General features: G+C 43.4%; 1 protein-coding gene across 7 annotated transcripts in view; it reads left to right on the forward strand.

The window, feature by feature from the left end:
- Positions 1-998: 998 nt before the first annotated feature.
- sulf2a (sulfatase 2a) overlaps positions 999-26,539 on the forward strand; it is a 45,431-nt gene continuing 19,890 nt past the window's right edge. For 2 of the 7 annotated variants that reach the window (XM_079681380.1, XM_079681386.1), the window contains exons 1-2: positions 1,211-1,464; positions 2,971-3,052. The gene's annotated coding sequence lies outside the window, so the exon portion shown is untranslated. Of the gene's footprint in view, positions 1,017-1,210; positions 1,465-2,970; positions 3,053-13,743; positions 13,874-21,005; positions 21,080-26,539 lie in introns of those variants that run through there. The other 5 variants (XM_079681382.1, XM_079681381.1, XM_079681384.1 and 2 more) reach the window with 5 other exon arrangements.

The following is a 26,539-nucleotide window of genomic DNA, read 5'->3' on the forward strand; positions in this document are numbered from 1 at the left end:
ACACACACACACACACACACACACACACACACACACACACACACACACACACACACACACACACACACACACACACACACACACACACACACACACACACACACACACACACACACACACACACACACACACACACACACACACACACACACACACACACACCCCTCTGGCCTCCTGGGCAATGGGGATGTCAGATGCTGCTGTCATGTCTCATTTACACCTATTGCTTTGCAGCTGTAATGGGTAGATGAAGTGTGCTGGTGATACAAATCTTCTTGAGTGGAGATTTCTCACCCATGTAAGGGTCAGTACACTTAATCTTGTCAATACATGTCATAAACGGAAGCAGCAATTGACTCTACAATAATGAAGCAGCCATTCATTGTGGTTATAGACTGGTTATTTGATCCAATAGCCGTACATTTTCACACACAAATTCAATCGCCTTGAGTTTGATTGAAAACCGGAAGGAGTTTTCTGATTTGTCAAAATGGTGTAGTCCTTTGTGTATTTTGATTTGTAAAAAATACGGTGCAACTATATATTGATCTCTTAAAGTTATATAAAAACATGTCAAGTTTGGCCACGAAAAGTTATTTGATCCACTTACTCAATTCAAGCATTCAAAGAACGTTAGTGTTTTAGATATTTGTTTAAAAAAAACAAATCAAATCTATATTGACACCTTACATAAATCTACAAATCTGACATTTGTAATGATGGCATTCAAAGGCTTTTATTATCAGCTGGAGGAAGGAAAGTCGAGTTCTTGATTGATATAAACATGTAATTTTTTTTATTAGGCCACACACCAAATGTATTAATTCAACTGATTAGTCAACTAAGCAAAAAACTACTGTTATGTTATCTGGAAATGCTTTTTCACAGGGTAGATAGATACACTGACACTTGTTTCCATGTCCTGCCGGATGAAACTAAAAACTGTAAACCTGCTTGGACTTGCACTACTTGTTCAAATCATCCAAGCTAGTGGCCCCCTCTTGTGTGTCAAATGGGTAAGTACAACTTGTCAATGTCGGTGTTTTGCTTCTTTATTTTCAAATGAAGTATTTGTTTCATCTTGAAACAAATATGCTACCATTCCTACTATTGCAACTTAAACTATCTGATGTAAAACTTGTAAAAACCCAACGCTGGCCTGTGTTAGACCTATGGTAAAATCACCACTCAAAGTACAACTGTGACCGAATAACAACTAAAATATCAATGCGCTGCTGTAACCGTTAGCACAGAAACCTGCTGTTAGCATGTTTTTAGCTCGACGACGTTGCTTTGGAAAAAAACACAGACTTAACTTTTTAACTATTAATGTCCTCTTTTTGTTCAGTTATTTGTTTTTGCAGTTGTATTAACTCAAGTGTGTAGACATCGTTAATAATCAGTAGAGGTCGCTGCGCAACAATGCTAGGATGGACAGGAGAGAGGTTCAAAGACACACAAACAGTAAGTCAACGCTACAATATGCGAAACAAATGTCAGTTCGTCTTTATTAATGAATTCCAGAGCGACAACTGTGTGAAAAATATTTGTAAAAATGTTCTGAAGATGTTAACAAAGTATCAAATAAATGTAGGGGCGAATATTTATAGGCCAGTTAGAGACCAGTTAGCCTACAACACACCTGTAAACAAAAAGGTAGTTCGTGTAACGTTCACTTTACTGGTTACTAAAGATGTATGCAGTGGTTTAAAATAACTAATTACATTTACTCAAGTACTGTTCTTCACTACAATTTTACAGACTTGTACTTTACTTGAGTATTTCAATGTTTGCTTAACTACCCCACTATAATTCAGAGGTGACAAGTGTACTTTTACTCCCCTACATGTATTAATACCTTTAGTTACTTTGCAAATTTGATTTGTTTTGATATACTTAAAACTTAAATAAGATTTATGATCCTGGATTAAATACCCAAGCTATCCTACAGCATACAAAGTAATTAAACTAGCTGCACCTTTACCTGCTTTGATAACACTTTAATACATCAAGTATAATCACACATATATAATACATTATAATGAAATGGGCTAAATTCCATAATCAGTCATTTTAATGCTAATGCTTTTGTACTTTAACTTGGGTTACATTTTTATTGCAGGACTTTTACTTATAACAGAGTATTCCTACACTCTGGTAGCTTTACATAAGTGCAAGATCTGAGTACTTCGCCCACCTCTGGATGTATGCAATTATAAAATGTAAAATACTACAAACAAAACACTTGAAATTAAGTGCTTGCAGCTGCGTGTCACCATGCAGAGACACTTTGATAACACTGTTAGTCTGTGGACTTGATATTAATAGACTGTGAGTGATGTTTGGCGATTCAATAGACTGAATGAATTATAGATGATATGTGCGGGAAAATCTAATCTCTGAACAGAACATTAGAGACCTCAAGTACTGTTTTAGCCTGAGCCTCTTCCAGTGTGCACCAAGACATAAAGCCAAGGAGAAAAGAGAGAGACTAGGGTCTGTCATAAAATACTCCAGACAGTGTTTCTCTGTCTGTGTATCTGTGTGTGTCTATCTGTGTGTCTATCTGTGTGTCTGTGTGTCTGTCTGTCTGTCTGTGTGTCTGTCTGTCTGTCTGTCTATCTGTGTGTGTGTCTGTCTGTGTGTCTGTCTATCTGTGTGTCTGTCCGTGTGTCTGTCTATCTGTGTGTCTGTCTGTCTGTCTGTCTGTGTGTCTGTCTGTCTGTCTGTCTGTCTGTCTATCTGTGTGTGTGTCTGTCTGTGTGTCTGTCTATCTGTGTGTCTGTCTGTGTGTCTGTCTATCTGTGTGTCTGTGTGTCTGTCTGTCTGTCTGTCTTTCTGTCTGTCTGTCTGTCTGTCTGTCTGTCTCACAAACAGATCACTGTTGTTAGTTAGGTGTTTTTGGGAATCTGTGTCTCAGTATGGATCTCACAGTAAGGTCATTCATTCTCTGAATTATTCTTTTTATAGATGTCCTGTAGTGAAACAGCTCCCTGCTCTGATGCAGATCAAAGTCTCCAGCAAACAACTGCAGAGGTCATCCCTGTGCAAGGTAGGAAAGTATTATTGATAGCAAGAGGAGGAATTCAGAGTGATACTCGACCAACTATACTAATCCAACAATGTAAAACGACACTTCCATAAATTCTGTATCAACATTTGTACCTTAGGTGTAGGCCTATTTGCAGTAAGGTGTTAAATTAGTCATATATAATCCTACATCAATTATTTAGTTTTGCTTTGAATGAGTTATATTACAACTCTTAGAAATAACTACAAATGTCAGAAACATTTGTTTGAAAAGAAAAGAGTAGAAGTGTAGTGCTGCCCAAAGAAAAAGAACCCTGAGTAAAAATACCAGTCTCACTCAAGTTTATTTATGTATATTCTTATTTACACAATTTAACATTCTACATGTCCCAAGTCCATACTGCATATTAATCTATACAGTTCCAGTGGGTATGAAGGGGATGAACATTGTAATACAAAAAATTACTAAAGCTATCAGACACATGTAGCAGAGTAAAAAGTACAATATTTGTCTGAATCCGCATAGAATAGCTTGAGCAAAGTAGCTTGAGTTTGTACTAGTCCTTGTAATTAAGTGTTATGCTTGAGTAAATATACCAAGGTAATCCAATACTGTATGGTATAAGCATACAGTATGTTGTTGCAGGTAGTACATGCTATGATGAGATTACTGTAATCTAATTATGTGTCACCCATCACTCTTTAGCCTCATGTCACCACACCTCTGCAGTAGATTTCTCTTGCACACACACAAGGTTGATTCTCCTATGTTGGTGTCTCTTTTGTCTCCCCCACCCCCCCGAGTCTCTCCTATCCATCCATCTGTGCTCTTCACACGCTGACTTCGCCTCTCCTCCGAGTGTGTTCGAGCCATATTGTGGTTTGAAGTGTTACTGCCTCTAATGAGCCAATTGTTCTTGTGTTTTGTTCCCCTCGGGGAGCGTTGTGTAGATAACAACATTCTGCTCACAACCATTTTAAAACATATTCACTGCACCGGCGAGGGATCGGGGCCAACAAAACAATAATGACTCGGAGCACGTACAAAATGAAAAAATGTGTTAATGACAGCCGCACCAGCGAAGTGACAGAGCATCCTTTTCCTGTCAATTAGACCTTGGTTATTCAAAAGCAATTTGCAACTCCCTGCAGAGTAAAATGTGTGCCATCTCCCAGGCCTTAGTCTGTGACAGTGTGTAAGCGATGTATTCATTCCATTCCTCTGTCTGTGTCCTAGTTTGAGACATTGAAGCTATATTAAAGGGGACCTATCATGCAAAATGCACTTTTGTACGTCTTTTATACATGAATATGTGTCCCCGGTGTGCCAGGGAACTCACCAAGTGTAGGAAAACACAACCCTCTCTCTTTTCCTCTGTACCCAAATCTCTAAAAACGGGGCTGCAACGGAGCTGATACAGATTTGAATTTTTCTGACGTCAGAAAAGGGGTGCTCCGCCTATATGGGCAACTCTCCCCTATCAGGGGAATGGGGGGTTGGGCCACGGCCGGCCATTGCTGCTCGAAAACGCTGGAGACGCTGTAGTACATATGCCAGGCCTGTAGGTGGCGCTGTTGTCTGCCAAAAAAGGAGCGAAGAAGACTTCTCACAGAATCAGCCCTTGCAAAAACAGGGTTGGAAAAGAGCGAAATGAGGCATGGCTAAAATGCATGATCTGTTTGGTATTCTGAAAAAAAAACTTCACAGACATGTTTTATATAGGTATGGCCCTACAATATATTATTCAAATATAGCATGATAGGTCCACTTTAAGTTAAGATACAATCCAAAGTGCTCTATCCAAATAATGTTTTTCTTGAAAACAGAGAAAACTATAGTTCTATTTTGAGAGGCTTGTGTGCCCTTTTTCCTGTGTGCTCATGACCCTGTGCATGGGGTATTGATACAGCTGGCATTCAACACCCTGATTAATTGCCATGGCATTTGGCTGTTCTCTGTAAATGCCATATCCCATGCTGAGTGCTTGGTTAATGGATTTCTGCCCATTTCTGGCCCAGCATCGGCACTTCCTCTATCCTTCATTCCTTCCCTCCTCTCTGCTCCTTCATAAAAGGTTACCCATGCTTTATCAGCAGGAATGGACACTTGAGTGGAAGGATCCCATACTGCTCAGATGTCCAAGCTCTTGACAGTGATGTCCAGAGTGGGCTAGCAGCACAAAAGCTCAGCCTCCTCTATTTCTAACAGCACTAGTTCAAAGGTATCTTAAGGTTACGTCCTTCTTTATAGTCTACAGTTAAATGTGTTTTGATAAGAGCCCCACCTTCAATCGCCAGTACCCCGTAGACCCAATTTGAGTTTGTCTCTATATCTCTGAGAAGAAGAAAAAAAAGATATGAAGAATTAGCTTTCATCCTCAAGTGAATTAGTTTGCTCTATCTTAATGAGGTTTGCCATGTCAGAGGGAACAGTTCAGAGCCTGCATACTAAACAGACTGAAATTGGAGTATAGCTCCTTAACAGCAAAATACCTTCTCTCTCTCGCTCTAATTCTTACGCTGCCACGCGATTACCCTTATACACAGTTTAATCTTGTCACTTCCAAATGGGGATATAGGGGAAGTGAAATATTCTTGTTATTTTTCTTCTCTTTCTTTCTGGAAAAGTAATTCCAAAATCTAATTAACTGCAGAAAAAAACTTGTTACCCGTTTGACTGGAAACATCGAATGTGGTTATGCAAATGGACCTAAGTATTGTAGAATGTGATTTGACAGAATCTCATTCTGGCTGGTGCTAGGCCAGATAGGAAGATTACTTAGCCGTGTCTGAGGGGAGGCAAACAGGAAGCGATGAGCCCGGTAATTTATTGTGTTGGTACTTCTCCTGTTTGACTTAAGACAGCTCATTAAAGGGCGAGGTGTCATGCAGACAGAGAGAAAGACAGACAGACATTTCTCTAATGGGCTCTCCTCTTCTCTGTCTACATCAGCTCTTTTCTGCCCCTTGCGGTGCTGGCTTAATCTCTCACTTTTTTTAATATGAGGTGCCAAACAAGATTTTACACAATTCATCATTCTGCCCTTCACAGGGGAGAGGGAGATGCGATTTCATCCTCCCGCTTGTCTTCAGTCTGCTTACAGGGCTGTTTCTGAGCAGCCTATAGACGGCCAGAGGGCTGAGATGAGGAGAGGAGATCTCTGTTTTTATTTTTTAAGAAACGATGGAGAGACTTCATGGTCTGCTGTGTTGTGATAGTCTGCTGTACAGGTGTCATTCTGTTGTTGCGGGCTGGCGTTACTTTTGGCAAATGCTCCATATGCTGCCAGAGTGCTGGTTTTTACCATTTGCCTGTCACACAGTGAGGACGTTACACTGATTATTCTGCCAACAACCCTCTGGCTGCTCGGGGCTCCTAACAAGCAGCCCCCTCTCTCTGACAACTCTTCATTAGTGCATCTGTACAGGTCCTGTTTGTGCATGGGTGTATATCGGGCCTAAGGGTGTAATGTGAAAAACAACAACATAGTGAAGCTGAATTACGCCCTCCAGAAATTAATAAAGTATGCCTTCTACTTTTTCTCAATTACCCGACCCAAATCAAATCTTAAATGTTAACTCGTACACAATAAATGGTCTGTTACCAATCAAGGTCTGTCCGACACAATTGATGAGAATCTTAAATCCTTTATTAGTCCTGCAGCGGGGAAATTAACAGTGTTACAGCGAAAGTGGCATATCAAGTAAAAAGGCAAGCTGCCCACTCTGGTTTACTCGACATCCATGTTTTATTTGTTTTGACTTTGTGTTGCATTGAAGACTGCATTGTGGTCCACAGAAAGTAAGTCTCCATACTCTCCTCCTCTCTGTCACAAACACAACTAATGACCAGCAGGTAGCATTTGATTTAAATACCTTATTGCTGCACCTCCACACAGACACCATATCCTTATATCCTCACTGTTGAGATTTTATATAATCTTTCTGGACACTTGGCTGTCACCAAAATGACATCACACATTATAAGCATGCCCCCCTGCTGCAGACTCTTCAGCAGCCCTTCTCACAGCCAGACAGATCCCATTGCATGCCAGCGACTGTTTGTTTGCAGATACAGAGAGCCGTACAAAAAAAGAAGCAAGGTCCACTCTGGTACCAACAAGTAATTAATTATTGACGACACCAAACACGGCTGCTTGCTAATCTACATAGCGCTTTAAAGCTCCTTGATTTATAATTCAGGCCCTTCTCTCACTCCAGAGTGCTGAGATTGAAAGCCAGAACTGGAGGGCACTTCAGACTTCACAAAGGGCAAGGTGTGTCTTTTCAGCAAGGGCCCTTTGTGGCTGTGTGCTGCATGCAGAAGTACAAGCATGCCTGTGCAGATTCATGTCAAAATAAAACCAAAAAGTCAAACGTGTGCACAGAGGAAGTTCACACAAATCTTAATCTAGTTATATTGTCAAATTCACTCTGGTTCCAGTGTAATTTATCTCCTCCATGTGGCCGCCCTCATAACGTTTTAAAGTGATTACAAATGTATTTGTTCTACAAACACCAGGGTGCCTTGTTAGACAAACCCACAAGTGCTTCTTATTTAATATGTGTGGCAGATATAACGCAGTGTGCTGTACATTAGTAATGCAAATAACATGGCGTCAAAGGGAGTTTAGTTAATTAGCTGGAGTTGCGATGCTGGCTCTGGCCCATAGCGGCTTGTGTTCCTCGGGACCACAGACCTCGACGGGGGGCCGCTCTTTGATCCGAGGATCCCACGGTCTGCTAACGGTTTCCCAACCTCTGCAAAGCCTGCTGCGCAGAGACAGATGGGAGAGGTGTGTGTGTGTGTGTGTGTGTGTGTGTGTGTGTGTGTGTGTGTGTGTGTGTGTGTGTGTGTGTGTGTGTGTGTGTGTGTGTGTGTGTGTGTGTGTGTGTGTGTGTGTGTGTGTGTGTGTGTGTGTGTGTGTGTGTGTGTGTGTGTGTGTGTGTGTGTGTGTGTGTGTGTGTGTGTGTGTGTGTGTGTGTGTGTGTGTGTGTGTGTGTGTGTGTGTGTGTGTGTCAACCTGATCCAACAATTTTTTAACTAACACTAATTCCTTGAATGTGTATTAATTAACAGACAGAAAGTTGACTAGTTTGATCATTGAGAGTAAATATTGCTCACCTGTCTTCCCAGCAATGTTACATCATAATATGTCCCCTTCTGCTCATGACTTGATTTGAAAGTTATTTGAAATATTTTTTTTAACAATGAATAAATACATTTAAAAATTACAACAAAGCACTATTTCAAAGACTGAAATGTATTCCCAAGGCTACATTCTGATTAAACAGCTCAGTACGTGCAGGAAAACGAGCAAACCAGAAAGTAGCAGACCGTTTTTAAGCATTACTATTCAAATGAAAACAATTAGATATTTATCAGATACCACCCTATTTTCCTAATTCCTCCAGTTGTCTTTTCCACCTCAAAGCGATGCATAATGTTGTTTTTTCAAACCCTAATGCTCAGTGGAAGATGCAGTATACTCCCCTCAGGCCTAAGTACACCTCCCCCTGCTGGCTGATAATCAAACAACATGGCCTCCATTAGTGGGACTGGCAGGGTGTCCCAATACTAATTACTATGTGCTAGCACACCATGTTCCAGTGTTGACGGCATGCTGTTTTGGCAGATAGAGTAAACAAGAAATCAATGTAGTGTACTGTTTTGTACTTGCAAGGAATTAAACAAGCCGTGTGGGATGTCAATAAAGCTCCAGCTTGGGAAAAAAATGAAAACATGTAAACTTTAACTTCAGGGACTGTTTCTGTTTGCAATGATATGTTGAACACAGGTGGGGCTAATAACATCTAGTATTGCTTTGCTCTATTTAGATGACTCAGTTCCATGGCTATAATTCAGTAAATAGCTAACAGGGCAACCCAACGAACTGAGCCATCCGTGATGCTATTGTTGTCATTGCTGCTTATCACGAGTTGGCTATAGAGTGGTGCCGTGATGAAGTATTTTTGTAGGTCAACCCGAAAGTTAGCATTGCAAGACCTCACTTGACAAAAAGCAAATGGGATTTTTACATTGGATTTTGGGAAATTGCAGAAAACAAGATCTCTGGTAAAAAGATATATTGAAACATGTTGTTCATCAGGATAATCTACATATTAACTCCACTCTTAGAATAGAATCAAATAGCTAACAAAATGCTATAAACATCTACATGACGGTTGTATCATGGCTTCACATCAACACCGGTTGTTCTTACACTAAGCTAAAGGCGGTCTTTTGTTTGCCGTGATAACGTCTAGTAGTCTCTTAGCCACGTTGTCATTTTTAAGATGCATAAAAGCTTCAGACGTTAGCTTATTTTGGGAAACAAAAGAAAAACGAATAAAAAGAACTGTTGATTTCTTATTTTGGGATTAGGACCTGCACCAACCTATTTCAATTTGATTCAGACATTTTCACTTTTACTAATGACTTTACTCTTTTGTTTTTCTTTTGCGGTGCAGTCTGGGACAACCAAATGCATAGTTGCATTTTGAAGTATAGTTTATTTACACACAACATACTCAAGCACAGTTTAAGATGCATATACAACAGTATACTCAAATGCCATATAGGCCTTTCTTATTTTTCAGTTGCTTTGTGTCTGTCTGCATGTCTACGTCTTTCATTCGTCCTTGTCACTTCCAGAGTTGCTGTATAACTTGAAAAATATCCACACACTGCAAAATGTCTCAGGAAAGTGCTGAAGGGAAGGGCTGTATTACAATTAACCGGGATAATGGCTTTCTCTCAGTTGCTCTTTAGGAGATTTCATAATTCATTGCAGAGCTTTTAGTCAGAGAATTATTTAGACTTTCCTCAATCTGAAAAACTTCTATGACCAAAAGCTTGGCAATACAATCTGAAATCTGCGATGTGAGAAACTTTGCCAGCCCCTCTATTCTTTTTAATTGTACCATTCAGAGTTGTGGGACACTCATGAATGAATTATAGCAGCACCTCAGGATATGGAACCGACTGCTGGAAAACGATGGATGCTCGTAACTGACTTATTAACTATTTATGTTTTGAACTGTAGCATGTAATGTGACGGTGAAAGGGATGAGGAAATAAATAAGAGCAGAATGCATTAGACATGACAGGATGATATGTTGTTTGCATCATTAGCAGGTTCTAATGAAGTCGGGGTATTTAGGTAATGCATGCCTGGCACTTTGGCGACCTTCTGCAACACGGGAACACAAGAGGAAGACACACATCCAGGAGCAATGAGCACAGCTGCAGAATGAGAGTCATTCGACAATATGCATCTGTAATTTGCCAAGAAAGCTGTCTCTGGAACATATGTTTGATCTTCTGATGTTCGTGTGTGTGTGTGCTGGGTCCGGTCATTGTATTTTAACACACCAGGGACATGGGTGTAGTATATCTATACCAGATGAGCAGTAGGACGAGTTATAATGTCTGCCTTTGAAGCCACTTGCGCCAGAGGTTAGACGACCCTTTTACTATTCCACCTGCAGTAGCCGCTGTGCTATTTTCAGGACAATTGTTTCATGGAGCCAGGACTTCTCTCATCCTCACTTCTGTCAATTCTGTTTCCTTGAGTAGCCACATTGTCAGCTCCGCGGCTGTCTGTTCTCTCTGTCTATTCTTTTCATAATGTAGCCATGGAGATGTAGAGCTGTCTCCCCATAGGACACACTCGCACACAGATTCACCAAGGGAATCTCTCTCTCTCTCTCTGTGTGTGTGTGTGTGTGTGTGTGTGTGTGTGTGTGTGTGTGTGTGTGTGTGTGTGTGTGTGTGTGTGTGTGTGTGTGTGTGTGTGTGTGTGTGTGTGTGTGTGTGTGTGTGTGTGTGTGTGTGTGTGTGTGTGTGTGTGTGTGTGTGTGTGTGTGTGTGTGTGTGTGTGTGTGTGTGTGTGTGTGTGTGTGTGTGTGTGTGTGTGTGTGTGTGTGTGTGTGTGTGTGTGTGTGTGTGTGTGTGTGTGTGTGTGTGTGATCCTTGAACCAACTAGCCCAAACCAAGAGAATAATAGTTGGAGTGCCTTCAGAGAAAGGGAGAGCTGACAAGGAGGAGACACTGCAGAGGTCTTCCTCATTTGTACTGGAGTCCTCCTCTCTCCATACAACCAGCTGACAGGGGATATTTTTATCAGCCTGGAACAGACTGTGCAGAAAAGGAAAAACATAATAATTTGTATAGGCGCAATCCCAGCCAAGGACAAGATCTCAGTGGGATAGTGCTTCGCTGTATTTCTGCATTATCAGAATAGAAATCATTCATAGTTGTTTATGCAGCTGCCTCGCCACTATCCCACACAAGGCCTTCCTCACTTTGTGTCCAATGAGACCGGAAACAGAAAATACAAATAAAGGTGTATTCTTCGTGAGCATCTTGTTTTATTGTTCTTCGTCTTTCTTTCCTGGAAGCCAGTGGGGTTAGAAGTTATAACTCTGTTGTTCAAATACGAAGACTTTACGTTAGTTGGTTCCTAAATAAATATCTTTTAATACTTTTTATTTATTGGCTTTTTTCGTTAAACAGAACTCATATTTTTACATACAGTATGAAATCACTAAAAACTAAAATGTAACTGAAATACAAAATGAAAGGAATGAATACAGATTAAAATCTAAGCAGAAATATACTGTATATTAAAGTTATATTAAAGCTGATAACAAAGCAATGGCTCATACAGTTCCTATGTCATCGTAGGTCGAACGAAACAGAGGGTTGATTTCACACATTTACATTCATACACGCTTGCATACACCTGTTCACATACTTTCCTCTAGACATATGCATATTTACATGTGAGTAAATGGCTTTCAATGGAGTAAAAGAAAAAAGTTAGTTAATATGGAGGGTACGTCTTTTGCTCTGAACCCAATTACAGTTAAGGCATGACACAGCTTAAATGTGCGTGAGAGCGGGCGAGGCAGAGTGGGAGCATGAATAAACCATGTCCTAAAGTGGTGTCACTGGGCTGCTGTGTTGGCATGTCGGCACTGCTCAGAAAACATGGCCGTCTCTGGAGCATTGTCTGTAATCCAGCATGTCAGAACAGCTAGATGGCTCCTTTATGTAAGCGGTCTCTGAGTCTCAGACATCATCTGATATGCATACAAGCGGAGAAATAAATACATTTTCCAGCTGTATAAGTATTTTAAGATGATTACGAATAGCATTAGAACAAGCTAATCCATTCTTACCAAGGGCTCATGCTTCCGATTGGCTTGAGTGACAGTACTTTCCTTTTTGCTCAAGGATTAGCGTTGAATGCACCTACACGATAAAACAGGAAATTTTTCTATATCCTCAAATGCCATGCAAATCCCATCGCGCTGAATACTTTGTTTCGCATCTGCTTTGAGACTGTCATGGCCAGACAAATGCTGTTAGATTTTTCTCTTTTAAGCACCATTTCTTTGCACTGACACAAATACCATAGTGTGCCAAGCTGACAGGCAGATGATCCATTGCAGACGTCGTAATTGAAAACACTGAGAGGGGTTGGACAATTAATCTCTTTCTCTCTGTGTCAAATTTCCATGGAGAAATACCTCGAAATGCAGATAATAGATAAGAGTGTTATTGATTAGATGGGGTGGGTGGAGGTGCAGAGGTTCTCCATCACTAATCTCTCTGGCTGTGACTGCATCTAAATAACCTGCAGAGAGGGATAAACAGGCGCATCCATCATGGGACGGCTGGTGCGGACAGTGATGGATGCCCCCGCCCTCTGCCAAGCCCTCACCTCCTGGTCGGGGATAGGAAGTGACACCGGCACACGGGAGAAATACCTGGCTCAAACATGCCTATAATTTCTCTTTGGTGTGTCTCTTTGTGAGTTTGTACATTTGCCGCCTGTCCTCCTACCCCTTGTCCCTTTGAGTTTGTAGGATTATCCGTCTTGATAGATCCTGTTTGTTTTGTCAAAGAGGAAATTGCTTTTGTGGATTTGTGTGAAAGTGTGCTTGTGTGTGAACTCACCCACATGCCTTTTTTGTATAAATTGATTTGGGTGAGGGACGGTTTCCTCTCTATCCTCATGCCCGTGCAGCGTGAGCCAAATCCCCTGTGCTGCCTGGACCCAGTGAGTCGCCTCTGAGGTGCCAGCCTGATAGATATGGTGTGTGTGTGTGTGCCAGGTTGTGCCTTCCCTCCCCACCCTTGCAGCATTAAGATTGATCCCTCGTTCCCTCCCATTCCTTTCTCTCGCACTCTGTGTGCCTCTGCCTTTATGAGACTGTGAATAGGTGAAGCTCACTGGCTCCAACAGATGGCCGGAGCTACCCTGTTACACTGTCTCTCTCACACACACACACACACACACACACACACACACACACACACACACACACACACACACACACACACACACACACACACACACACACACACACACACACACACACACACACACACACTCACTACTGCCCTGTGAATCAGAGCCTAGAGAGAAAGAGAGGAAGAGGTGAATGTGGCAAGGCGAGAGAGAAGGAACAGGAAACAACACAGTTAGTGGGTCAGTGAGGAACAACAGACAGGGAGGAGGATGGAAAAGGAGAAGGATCGATAGACAGCAGGAATTAACTAAAAGAGGAGAGGACACATGCTGGAAAAGGGAGTGAGAGCAAACATTGAATTGTAGATTGAGGGAGCCTTTCTCCTCCCTCTTTCCCTCCCTTTTTTATTTATCTCATGTGAAACCACGCCTCCCTCTTTTCACTTGTCAGTGCATCTATAACAGTGAGCTGTCTGCGCCGGGCTGCATGGGGGGTGAGACGAGCTCCTCACTCTGTCAGCACACACTCCGCATCTGAGCGGACCGGACTGGACTGGATGCTACTGGACTGACCAGAGCAGGTGTGTGAATTTGTGTGTGTGTGTGTGTGTGTGTGTGTGTGTGTGTGTGTGTGTGTGTGTGTGTGTGTGTGTGTGTGTGTGTGTGTGTGTGTGTGTGTTGGCGATAGATGTCAGAGAGCAGCATGTGTAGCCCTCAGTGTGTGAGCGCTTGTTCCTCCGCAGGACTTGCTTCCAGAGTAGCATATCTAGAGGGTACAGTGCTGAAGCTTTGCCCTAGTTTACACTTGAATGCTCCTATCCTTTCTGTTCGCCTCTGAGATTTATGCATGGAGTCCCTAACGGCGCACCTCATAAGGGTTAAAGAAATATGCTGAGATCAGATGCACTGGACTCTTTAAAGGAGTATCTGGCTTTGAGTCAGAGCAGTGTGGACAGAAGCTGCTCTATATCTGGTGGAACAAGTTGGTAGTTTTAGGCTGGACTCTGTCGACATGTGCTGTGTCGCCATTAGTTTTTTTCCCCTGACTTATAAAGGGTGTTTGCGTTTGTACACAGTAGCATCCTTTAGTGGGGCGTTACATTACATTGTGTTCAAAATCCATTTTCTGAAAGTAGCCAGTGCAGATTTCACAGCTCTTAGGTGTGGTGTTGAATCCAATTTGTGATTAGTTCTCTTTGTCTTCCTGTTTCACAGCCTGTGGTGTTTTGAAATATGGAACATTCATTGTCTCAGCATTGCTTTGTTTTTACTCAGCCGAATAAAATCCTTACTGTTGCTGAATATTTGTGTCTGTTTAAAATAAGAGCAACAACAGAAACGGTGAAAATATTACTTTTTTAAAAGGCAGGACCGTCTTAGTTTTGGATTGTTTACCTTAAGAGCACCTTAACGTAGAGATCCAAGAGGAATCCGGCACACAGCGTTCATTCAGGAGTCGCCATTTGAACAGTTGCAGCTGCTGCTATACTGTGCAGCCGGCACGGCTTTAGCCTATGAAGCCAAGTCAATGTACTCACTATCAGTGTTTTGTCAATCTCTTTATGGGTCAAAAGGCTGTGTCATCACCAAGCGGCTGTTAAGAGCAGCAGAGCGGATGAAGGGGGGCGAAAACTGACCTACAGGCTAAAATATTTATGATGGAGACAGCTGAACGCCCCTTGCTGTTTGTAGCGATATGGCTGAATGGATGAAAGAATGCAAAGATGGAGGGATGGGTGGAAAGTAAAGAAGATATTCAGAGATATGTTCTTTAAGCATTCATTATTTATCACAGCGCACTCTGCCATGAAGCTCTAACCCCCACATCAACTGGCCTATTTTCTCACTGAGAGGCCAGTGGACTGGAGGAAGATGCACCTGCTTAGTCTACCTGTCAGCCAGTCCCAGGGCATGTGGAGACTGCAGCCACATGTTACACACACACACACACACACACACACACACACACACACACACACACACACACACACACACACACACACACACACACACACACACACACACACACGTACACTCATACACACGCACGTACACTCATACACACGCACGTACACTCATACACACGCTTAAACCCACATGTGCACACGCGTATCTAAATAATGTTTTGATTTATATTCACACAGTAAGCCTAAATGCATGGTTACCGTCACTAATGTATTGGGAAGTGCACCAAAATCACAGTCACTTATTTCCACTGCATTAACCAAAAATACAATTGGTGCACTCACCCTGCATGAATTTATGCTCAACACACACACACACACAAACACCCTTATTACAGCTTTTAACCATTTTATTTCTCCCACATCTTTTTTTCAATCTTGTTCACAGACTCTTTCTGACACACACAAAAAACACACACACACACAATGCTTGGGAATGACGACCTTGAGACCTGTTGATGTTGTTTTCAGCAGCCGTGCATGGAATACATTAGAGGCCATGTGGGACTCGAAAATGGGGCGCTTGACATTCCGTTTGTAAAAAAAAATTGCTGGAAAATGTGCATGAGGGCTGGCGATGCAGACGGAGGGAGACTCCGCCATGAATATGTATTGTATGCTAATGCCGCACGCCGAAGCTGTTGATGAAAGCTGTTGATGAAAGCAGAGGACATGTTCCCCCATCGCCACCCTCAGGAGGAAGTGCTATCGACAAAGCCATTGTCGATGCATTTCTGGTCGGGCAGCAGCGCGGTGACAGGTGGCAGATATCGGTGACAGCAGCAGCCAAGGTGACATGGCTCTATGTTCCCCTCACCGCCGACTTGACCTTTTGTGGTTCGACACAGCGAGGTTGGTCCAGAGGGCCCTACAGCTAATGTCTCCCATTCGCATCATTCAGCCCCTTTCAGAGCTGCTTCCTCCACCTGCTCCCCTCCACTATTGATTCACATTTTTTGTTTAACGATAACAGATAACAGCAGTCTAAGAAAGACTGAAATAGTCGTGACGATATATTCTTTTCCCCAGTAGAACAGTTGACACACTGAAAAAGAGAAGATCCCATAAAAGCTGACAGAAAGAGATATTTCAATACGTCTTGACTTAATCGTATTGCATATCATTCTGCCAAATACCCTCACGAGTCTTTACTCCAAAAATAAAGATAGCTGAGTTTCCGGGGTGTTCATACATTATATGTCACTGGTTAAAAAAAAAGGAGAAAAAACACGAAAAGACCTCTTAGCAACAATTACATACTGTCATTTATCAGCGTTTCTGGTGCATGATTCATGTAATTGTGCTGCTTCAATAGATATCTATATTGAAATGCGTTCTCATACATTAAGTAAGTAGTCACACACTAATCCAGATTACATTTATTCATGCATTTTATCTTAAAACTTGGGAACATAACTCCAACACACGTTAGAAGTATCCTGACAGTGGGTAGAACTGGCATGCTGAGTCCCTGTTCATCTGTATGTATGAGCTGCTTTTAACAGGTCCTGCGATGAGACGGCATCAGACATCAGTGTGTAAATCTCGCTGCTGCTGCTGCTCCTCTCAGCTCTAATGATAGCGAGGCACAGGGGCGCTTTGACTACGCCTATCAAACACTCCTCTCAACAGTGTGCGGAGAGCGCAGAGCAGGTTACGGCTGATAGGAGCAAATAAGGAGAAGCACGTTGCCGGGTGTTTAGAAGTGCATGTGATTGTGTGTGTGTGTGTGTTTGTATGTCCTGTTTCTCTGTACACAGTGTGATCCCCACGTGGGAACAGCTATTGGACTGCGGTGTGCGAGTTCAATCAGATTTCAATCTCTTCCCTCTATACGTCTGAGCTGAAGCAGCGGAGGTGCCCCATGGGGAAATGTAATTATACCCTGCAGGCCACAGAGTACAGGCTTCACTGCCCCGTCCGTCTCAGGAGATACGGCGGATAAAGGCCTCTTCTCACTTGCAATACCAAACGGCAGAGATGTCACTAAAGCCCTTCTATATTCTCAATTTTGGTATGAAATCCAGGCTCCAATCTCCTCTTCTAATCAGCTTTTAGATCCCGGGGTTATCTGTGTCCTTTTGCAACAGTTTTGTTACAGTTGTGAATAATTTATGACAGAATTAACTGCCGTTGCTAAGAGCAGTGATTGGGAGATTTTGGAGCACAGCCGAAATCTGACTTCACTTCAAAGCAGAGTTTATATTTGTCTGATAAGCAAAGTCCTCTCACAACGGGTGTAATTATCGCCATTATTACTGTCATCTGTATCTCGAACCACCTGAGTTCCTCACATATGGATTTTAAGTGTTTTTATTGATCAATATGCTTTAAACTCCTTCTGTGCTGTCTTTTATGACCCCGTGTCCACTGCTGCTCGCCACTGGTTCTCAGTGAGGTGCGTGCTGAGATGGTGTGCATTAGTGAGGCCAAACAAACAGACACACCCCACTCTCCTGGATTTAGGAAAACAATCAATGAGAGCACTCTGATAACAGCAGTTTAAGTGGCCCATTGATGTTACGATTAAATGAATGCAGGATGTAGCGGTGGTGGTACAAACCAAATATAAACAGATTATTTTCTGTGCTGGAATTCTTTTCAAATATACAAAACCTCGGCCAAAGCCGTCTGCTCTGTTCAGGCTTATAAAGCGAGAAGAGAAACAAATGAAACAAAAAGAAGAACAATGAAAAATGTAGGAGCACTGAAACAGCGGAGAAGAATTATCAGCAGTGCGCTGTGACTGGCAAGTTGAAAATTGTACCCCGTGAATCTCAGCGTGTCTCCGTTTCATCACGTTGTACTTCGTCATGGTAACTTAACAGAAGTGCATCCGTGCCAGAACACTTCTGTCTTCTTAATTTCTCCGATTTGCTTCACTCCGGCTCTACCTTAATCTTTATTTCTGCCTTCGTCACCCTTTCTCAATCCTTGTGTTTTGGCCTGGTCAAAACTGCAGTTACCCACCCCCCCGCCGCTCGCTCCCCCCCCCCCCCCCCCTCCCTCTCCCTCCTTCATGCCTCTCCCTCAGGGTGTAGCAGCTATTGTTGTGCCTAATAAGGTTTATGGTATTACAGATCTCTGAAATTGGATTTTCTCACTCCACCAAAGCAGTGGTATTACGAGTTTAAGGCCGGGTGCGTCGGGGCACTAGTGACCTGTTTCTGAAATTCTTCTTTTTTCTGACTTCACCCTGAAGGTGGGCAGATCAAGAGATTGATGTGGCAATAGCTCTGGAGAGAGACAGGAAGACTTGCAGACTCCTTGTATCTGTATTAGTTACCTGGCAATTAAATAGATTCTGAGTCAGACAGCTTTTTGGCTCCTACGCCTGGATTTCTGTTTCTCTCACGTCGTCTACTCTCACACACTCCGCTGTGTTTGATCAAACTCTGATCGAATGAATCTTTTAATCTTCCTCGCCCGACTCTCAGACACATTTTCTGCATCCAAAGTAGCCCAATTCATTCTCATCCTCAAAATCTGGCCGCTGGTGAAGCAATTGATTCTCAGCCATGTACAGGGATTTGAACTGTCTACCTCAAGCTTATGTTTAATGAACTGTGGGATTCCTTTACTAACTTTGATGTCCCGTCCCAAAAAACGACCTGATTACCAATACGAGCGATATTGTTCGGGTGCGGCTGAGCATTACATTCTCCTGGAACTGAGCAGCACTAGTAGACAAAAGTGAGTAATGAAGAGGGAAAGCATTGGAGACGGTGAGCGTTATGAATGCAACATTGAGACGTTGGCAGGAAAGTGGTATTCATTAGGAGTGGTCCATAGTGCCGGGGTAGTGAACTCTTAATTGGGGCAGAGACGGAGCTGGGGATGAGGGATCAATCGGGGCAGAGCCGGGGTTTCAGCCCCCTGAAATCAATCAGCCTCCTGCCAGACGGGGAGAATGCAGCCAATCAACGAAAACACGGCCTCACACAGCACTCATTTACCCTCCCGGTCAAACCTCATCATGATCGACAGACATTCAATCTTATCTCTGTCGGAGGAGGAGGATGGAGTGGCCTGATTGCTCTTTTTTTCGACGTGGGAACAAGATCCTGTTGCTGGAATGCTTTCGAAATGCCATTACAACCCTGCCAAGGACAGGAACTAATAAAACATGATTCATTAACAAAGGAGAGCTCTATGGCAAGGAATATTAAATGAACCCGTGGCATATATTTACTCATCTGCTAAAAATAGTCACTTTCTCCTCTTCCTCCTCTTCATCTTCCTCCCCGCCTGGGTAATAGCCGTCTTTCTGCCCTGTCTCTTTTTGATGTATCATCGTCTTATTCACATCAAGGACAAGGCCAGGTGGCGCATTTTCTCTCAGTTGCTCCACGCTTGTCACACTGCCTTGTCACCCACAGCCTTTTCCAATCCAGCTCCCTTCTTCCTCCCCCTCTCTCCGCTTTTTTATATTAAATCTGTCACTCCTTTTGTTTTAGCGAGAGAAAGGGAAAGTAAATCACTTTTGCCATTTGCAGCCTGAGGTGTCTGCTGAATGCTGCAGGTTTATTTGGATGTCATCTTTGGCCAAATAGAATCCTGTCAAAAGAAATGATGTCTCTCCTGGTTTGGGCTGTAGTCGCACAGCTGAAATTCCTCCTGCATGCTGTGTGCAAGGCTTCAAATGTGTTAATCTATCTATGAATATGCTTCACAGTGAGAAGGAGGCCTTGACAGAGGTCTAAGGCTTTTATATTTCTCCAGATGAACAGACGGGCACAGGTGTCCGGCCCCACCACTCTTTGATGCCCATGAGTGGCTGGCAGAGCTGATCGGGCAGAGAGCAGCTGTGGACGTGCCTCGACGGTGAGATGCACTTGAGCTTATAAGGTCCTCCAGTGTATTCTTAGCACATACGAAACAATGGCATTTGTGTGTGGATAGCCACGTTGTTTGGTGAAAGCCGGTTTCACCAAAGACTACATACGACACATCCATCAGTAGAGGGAGATGAAGGCCAAGATCTCTCAGAGTGGTTATAGAGATGTCAAAGATGGTTTGACTAGGCTCAGATGTTTACACTGACATCTGTCCGATCAGAACATGGATCAGATCAGACAGCTCCACTGCTGTCAACATGTCTTCACAGGCAGACACAGAACAAGGCACTGTTGCTTAAAAGATCCCGACTAGAGGGAGACTGTGGTGGAAAGAGCTGGGAGAAAACAGCTAGTTTTCTGTGCCTCGTGAAGCAGAATAAGGATTTACTTGTCTGCCCTGACTGAAATGAGCAGTGCTTACACAGCTTTACAAACAGAAACTAATTATTATTACCATCGCTAAAAATGTTCTGCAGGGTGAGAAGTAATTATGTTGGAAATGTAGCAATTTTTACTCTATTTCTGGCACATGTATAATTAAACCACCTCCTGAACTACCGCCTGCTCCCTCAGGCGTTCCAACATCAGTCAAATATGGATTTTTACCTTGTGCAGAATACCATGTGGACTAACATGACGTATGCGGTTGTTTATCTCCACTTCCTACAGTTTGTCAGTGTCCTAAAACAGATGTGTCATCATCCTCAGGGGTGAGTGGGAGGGAGTGGCATCGGGACTCAGGAAAGGCTTATGGTGTTTGTTAGGGAGGACAGAGACAATATAAGCCAGCATCAGGCAGGGAAGAAGCAGAATGCGTACAATATTCATAGATTTCGATATGAAACAGTTTGAGCTCCTAAGTGGAAGTTGCACATATTCCAAGTCTTCATCCACTGTGTGTTTGCTTACAGAACTTGGCAGTCGAAGGCTGATTTCTGTGGGAGAAGAGCACATCAGAGGCAGCTTGTTTAGAAAGGAGAGGAAGGTAAGGTCCTCATTCTGCCCTCTGATTTCTCTCTCACATAGGGAGAGTTGACTTGCATGTGTGGACGGATGCACCTTTCTGTTATGTTGCTGTAGGTTTCTGTATTTGTTTTTCCTATGGGAGCAAAGTGCCTGATTATGCAGAGCATTTTGCATATCTACCTATTTATCTACCTTTCAACCTGTCTGGGTATCACAGACTAAATTCTGATAATTATTCCCTGTTACCATGGATTCTACCGACCTCGGAGGAAACAAACGCAGCGTGCTACTGTTTACAGCGATGGTTTATTTACTGCGGGGGAAAGATATGTTACCTCCAGAGGCAACTCTCATCACATCACACTGCTTCAGTCTGTCTCAAACCCACATCTCTTCATTTGATCCACCTGCCAGTGATTAGCATCTCATTCTGCATGAAGAAAATAATGGTTGTTTTTGGCCCCGCTGAGATAGAACTGATGATCAAAAGAAAGTTGTGGGTGTTATGTTGTGTGGACACAGCAGATGCCCCCTCTGTGGTCATCAGTCCAAATGGTAATTATGAAGAGGAGGGAAAACAGAGTGAAATGGTAGATGCATAGAGATTTCATTAGAATTAACAAGAAAGTTATAAACGCTGCATTTTTAAATCAATAACAACGGCAAAAGTGGCTTTGGGCTATCCTCATGTCCCCACTGAACAGGTAAACATGAGTTTTATGTTTGGATAAGAAGTTTTTAGTGAGCAATGAGTTTTTAGAAAAATTGAAAATGCATTTGTGCTAACACTGGTTTGAAAAAGGCAATAAATCTGCACGATGCGGACACGTGGCCACTTACCACTGTCCTGCTGGCTGTTTACCAGTAACATGCTCGTGTTGCTGGCTGCGATCGGGGCGTCCTGTGTGAACAGTTGGATGGCAGCAGATGAAGCAGCTCTCCGCACATGTGGGCATATTATGTACACAGCTGTGCACAGCTGACTCATTATCACTTGCGAAAACATCAGTATGCACGACTGTAATGAACTCTTCTCTTTGATTAACAAACAACGGCGCTACAGACAACTCCTAATATAGCCCTGATAGTTGAGGGTTTGGTTTGTGGAAAAAGACAAAACATGTCTGGCCATGTAGCTGTTCTCCTCACGGAGCACAACTGTGATTTTCCTTCTTGTCTTTTTGAAACTCGCAAGAGCAGGCAGGTGAATGATATGTCTTTGTTGAAATATTCTGTTTGAGGACCCCGCTCCACTTCAAAACCGTGAGGACAGCATTTACCTCTCCCTTTTTTCTCCTCTTCTTGTGGGCCTTCGGCAGTGCGGAATAAACCCCAAAAGTCTTCAAGAAAAACTCTTCAAAGGAGCAGTTCATCTGCCGAGAGAAGACCTCATCAATTCGATTTTCTTCTTTCAAACCACTGTCCCCTCCACAGAGCTCCAGTTGTTTACGACCAGCCTGTTTCTTCTCCATTCCTTGCAGCTTGTTGCATAAGATGCTTTTGATTTCTTGTGAGTGACAAAGGGATATTTTCCCCAAACACTTAGTGAGATCGGCCTGTTGTCGGGGGCAATGTCTCCCTCAGACTGATTCCTCACATGTTCTCTGTTGAACATGTTGCACATTGCAGAGCTCTGGGAGCATTTCCCTGACCCTCATTTTCCACATCAGCGAGACAGGAACTGCCAGCTTGCTTTCATGCCCCGGCCTGCCTTCTGCCCACTGATTAGAAGTCAAATATTAAAGTGCACTGTTGTGAGCTCGGCTTAATTGATTCTTTCCGCCGGGTGCACACAGAATGGGCTGACAGCAGGCGATACCAGGCTTTGTCAACATCGGGCACGCTGCCTGACGCTCAGGACGGCACCCCAATAAAGCCCCCTGTGAGCGTGCCAACCTGCGGCGCCACACACAGAGAGGCACTCAGCACTCCGACCAAGCTTTATAGTAACAACTCTGAAGCAGCTCATTCTTTTGCTGTGTGTCAGCTCCCTTCGGCTGGCTGGGAAGTCGGCTCTCTATTTGTAAAGAAGTAGCAGGCTAAGAAGAGAGCGTGTGTATTTGTGTGTGCGTCTCTACATTTGAAAAAAAAAATCTCTGCCCACTTGCATAACCACTCGGCAAACTTAAGCTATCTGGGGCGACGGTGCTGAAAAGAGGTCTCATCTGACTTCCAAAAAGCATTTCTTCTTTACCGATCCCCAGCTCTCCTGCCGTTCTGATAATTGCTTTAATAGCTTTTTTAAAAACATATTTAACAAGGAGCTTACCAAACACAGAATGGCAACAAGCCTGTCATCACTGCCCACACTGCAGAGACTGAATGGCATCTGGTGGAGATATATTATTCCGGTTGAAGCCTCATATATTTTCCTTGTAACGTCTTACCCTCCCTTAACTACAATGTAGAGATAATTAATTGATTCTCTGCCGCAGTAAAAGAGTCTCCTCCATAGGCCGAGACCGTGTATCTCCGTCCCTCTTGTCTGCTTACACCGTGAATTTACTGGGCATTTTATGTGTGTCTTGAATTGGCTGGACTCCCCATTTATTTTTTTATGCGTTTCTTCACACGCAGGAGAGCACAACAGCCATCTTGGCGCTATACGACGCTCATTAAGTGCAGACATTCATCCACGACGCTTCTCTCATGAATCTGATTGACCTTCTCGCTCGGTGCGATCCACAGTAAAAGGTTATTAAACCCCCCCCCCCTACCTCACCCACCCGGTGGTTGATAATCTGGCTATACCCCCCGTCCTGCCTGATGCTTAATTTTCCTTTTGAGCTGATAGGAAGGTGCAAAATGAAGGTTTGAAGGTGCAGGAAGGTGGGGGTGGGGGTTCAATTGAGGTCAGCTGGCCGCTGTTGCAGTAATTACACTATTTGTAAAATGGGGCCTCGCTCTGCGCTCTGACACAGCACTAATTGCAACGCAAGGGTGCCAGACTTGATCAAGGCGTTGCTAATTCATGTTTAATAAAAGAGAGAGGGGGAACACGGTGAAGGAAGGTGAAGAACAGGGCGAGCAGGATACCAGCGGGGGTGTGTGGAGAACATTTTGTAAGAGGACATAATCACAACATGTACCCGTTTCAAGCAAATGCAGTTCTTGAATTTTCCCCGTTACATTTCAGTGTGACCAATCGGCAGCGCAGTGCTGGAACGGCTTCAGTGGTACAGGCGCACTGAAAAGTAATCACAATGTGCTCTCCCCCGAGTACTGGGCAGGGTTTCATTTCCACCTCCATACTCCCAGGAGAGGTCCAGGGGCTGAAGGGGGGGTCATGATCACAACACAGGGAGGAGGCCGACATCTGGCTGCCTGTCTGACAGAACCCTAATGGGGGGCTAATAGGAGAGAGTAACATCTCAGAGACCACTGCTGTGACCTTGACATGAGCCTGTGGAGGCAGGTAAAGAGGAGGAGGAGGTGAAGTACCATTAAAGAGGGTGACAGGCAGGTGGTTTGAATATATTTGTCTTTTATCCATTACTTCTCTTTCTGTTTATTTGAACTTCACTTACCTCCTGTGTCCAGTTAGTGGTCCTACAGAGAACTTCAGCACAAAGCAAAGAGACGTTGTTTTCTCTCTCCTGTGTGTGGGTGGATGATTCAGTTAGTTCAGTTTGCATGTGCGCGGGTGGTGCTTGCGTCAGAATAAATGTTTGAATATTTTTTCTTTAAAGTGTTACTTTCCTCACTTTGTTGTTATTTCTCTTAACTGTTTGATATGCTTAAAGCACCTTTCTGTGTGTACGGCTGATAAATTATTGAGAATATACTTGATCTTTTTATTATGACAGACTGAAACTGAAAGATTTTTTAAAACTCCAAATCGCTTTCGAGTTTCAATTATGTTCTTGTAAAGTCAACAGCCAGTAGTATTTGATGACTTTGGAGACTGATGAGTCCTTACACAGTTACGTTTTGTTTCAGCTGTTGCAAACAAACTTCATCACCTTTGCAATTTGAACCTCTTTAAAGCTCAAGGGCAGTACATAGGTAACCAAAGCTTTTGCACGTGACTATTTTAGTAACAACTCATTGCAACCACTAAGATTCCTCCTGACATTTTAAGGATTTCACTTTGTACTTGAGATTGTCTTGTGCTTGTGACTACAGATTGTGGGCAGTATGTCTGTCTCAGTGATACAGATCATAGGGTCAGGTCTGCAGGGACAGCCAATGAGCATCACACACAGTATAGGGGAGAGCCACTACAGCCTGATCAATCTGAGCTCTCATTAAAAGGCTGCCAAGCCATTTGCGACCCGATACAATATCAATATTGTGGTACCACCGAGAGACCTCCAGAGCTGTTAGGCAAGCCGCTGGCAGCTTAACTGTCATTACGGGCAGGCAACATGCCAGAGACCCCCTTCATGGACCACTTAGGCTCCCCCCTTGGTCCCAAACACAGGTCAGTGCAGACAGATGGGCTGTCTGGGCATCTGTCCAGGGACAAGGCAGAGAGAGATGGATCCCGACCTGTAGAGGAGGAGACAGCTTACGCTCTCTCACAATACGGAGGGAAGATGTGGGCTGTGTGTGTTGTTACAGTTACACATCACTGCGGTTTCACCTGGGGCTTGTTTGTTGGCCGTGGGTGTTTTTCTGTCTTGGTCTTTTACCATGCATGATTACAAGAAGCATGGCACATGTTTGTTTTCAAACCAAACTAAAGACAATGAGTTTTCAGTTCCAAACTCCCCCTCTGAACTTTGTAGGTGTTGGTTTAGGTACAGGAAATCTGCTCTGGGTTTTGGCACATATCCCAAGGTTCCTGCTGGGAAAAACCACGAGCACTGAATGGCGCTCTGTGGTGATTTCTGAGCAAAGCAAATGGGGGGAATATAAGTGGCCTTACATAGAAAAGCCTCTGTAATTCAGATCATTGTGCAAAGGTCTCCCCTCTGTGCTCCGGTCTTAACCCCCTGTGTGGTTCCGATAGGGGAGGGAGGGATCAGTGTGTGCGTCTCTAAACCCCCAGTAATCTGCCGACAAAAGGGTGAGGAGAAAGCCAGCCAGAGAGAGGTAGGGGGGTTAGGACAGAGAATGGGCGGAGTGAAAAAGTAAAGAAGTGGTCGTCGCCTCTCCAACCCCCAAGGGTATGGTTAACATCGGAGAAGATGGTCCTCACTGTGCCCACAAACCCCCACCGTCGAAGGATGAAACAACCCTCTGCTGTGTAGGGCCTCTTTGAGCAGTCAAGAGCCTTTGTTTATCAGTCAAGTAAAAGAATCCCAAGACCATCGGTGTGATCACTTCTTCCGCTGCTCGACTCTAAGCGTATTGATTTATCTGGGCTGTGATTTATTCAGCGGGTTGGCTGCAGATGTTTACTGAAAGTTGAAACCGATATTGTCTGTAATCATCATTAAGTCAGGCCATTAGGAGGAGTCCCCAGTGCAGGTGCTAATTTGATGATGGGAGAGAAATGGTATGTAATTAAAACACAACAAATGACAGCTTAAAA

Source organism: Notothenia rossii (genome assembly GCF_949606895.1).
Source record: "Notothenia rossii genome assembly, chromosome: 5".
Taxonomy (NCBI): Eukaryota; Metazoa; Chordata; class Actinopteri; order Perciformes; family Nototheniidae; genus Notothenia; species Notothenia rossii.